Genomic DNA, 1604 nt, shown 5'->3' with positions numbered 1-1604 from the left:
AATTTGGCCTGTGCCAATGAGCCCTAGAGTTTCTCATATTCTTTCCTGTAATGTTTTCAGGGTATCTGTTTGACTTGGAGGTCTTTGGTCCATTTGGAGTTGATTCTGGTGCAGGGTGATATATAAGGATCTAGCTTTAGTTTAGGACAGGTGTTAACTGATTTTGCCAGCACCATTTACTGAAGAGGCTGTCTTTCTTCCATTCTATTCTTTTTAGCTCCCTTATCAAAGATTAGGTGGCTATAGTTCTGTGGAATAATTTCTGGGTATTCAGTTCTATTCCATTGGTCCTGACTTCTACTCTTATGCTGCTACTAAGCTCTTTTGATTGCTATGACTTTGTAGTAGAGTTTGAAATTTGGTATTAATATTCCTCCAGCTCTGATCTTTCTGTTAAGATTGTTTTTTCTATACAGCATCTTTTATTGTTCCATATAAATTTTTGGATTTATTATTCTATTTTATTGAAGAATGAGGTTGGCATATTGATAGACATCATATTGAATTTGTAGATGGCCTTGGAATTATTGCCATTTTCACGATGTTAATCCTCTCAATTCAGGAGCTTGGTAGGTTTTTCCACTTCCTAAGTTCTGCTCTAATTTTCTATTTCAGGTTTTTAAAGTTTTCATCATAGAAATCCTTCACTTCTTTAGTTAAGTTAGCTCCTAGGTATTTTATTTTTTGTGGGGCTATTACAAAAGGGGTTGTTTTCCTGATTTCAGCCACACTCTTCTCAGTATTGGCATACAGAAAAGCCATTGATTTTGGGGGGTTAATTTTATACCCTTCTACTTTGCCAGAGTTTTCAATCAGCTAGAGTAATTTGGGAGTGTAATCCATGGGATTCTTTAAATACAAGATCATGTCGTCTGCAAAGAGGGAGAATTTTACTTCATCTTTCCCTATTTGGATACCATTTATTTTTGGATCATGTTTTAAGTGCTCTAGCTAGGCATTCTAATACTAAATTTAAGAGAAGTTGAGAGAGTGGACATCCTTGTGTCGCTCCTGAGTTTAGAGAAAATGGCTTTAGCTTTTCGCCATTAAATATAATAATGGCTATAGGTTTGTCATACAAAGCCTTTATTATATTGAAGAATGTTCCATGGATGCCTACTTTTTCCAGAGTTTTCATCATAAAGGGGTAGTGGATCTTGTCAAATGCTTTTTCTGCACATATTGAGATAATCATGTAGTTCTTATCCTTGCTCTTGTTAATGTGATGAATTATATTAATTGATTTGTGTATAATGAACAAGCTTTGAATGCCTGAAATGAATCCTGTTTGATCGTGTTGTACGGTTTTTTTTTTTTTTGATGAGTTGTTGAAGAGGATTGGCTAAAATTTTGTTGAAAAGTTTTGCATTGATGTTCATTAAAGAAATGGGTCTATAATACTCTTACTTTGGTGAGTTCCTGCGTGGTTTTGAGACGAGGGTTATGATGGCTTCATAGAAAGAGTTTGGTTGTGAACTTTCACTTTCAATTTCATTGAATAGTTGGAGGAGTATTGTTGTGAATTCTGCATTGAAGGCCTTGAAGAATTCAGTTGTAAATCCATCCACTCCTGGGATTTTCTTGGGTAGGAGGTCCCATTGCTT

This window comes from Dipodomys merriami, unplaced genomic scaffold (assembly GCF_024711535.1).
Source record: "Dipodomys merriami isolate MVZ:Mamm:240054 unplaced genomic scaffold, mDipMer1.0.p SCAF_2282, whole genome shotgun sequence".
Lineage (NCBI taxonomy): Eukaryota > Metazoa > Chordata > Mammalia > Rodentia > Heteromyidae > Dipodomys > Dipodomys merriami.
This window is presented reverse-complemented; position numbering follows the sequence as displayed.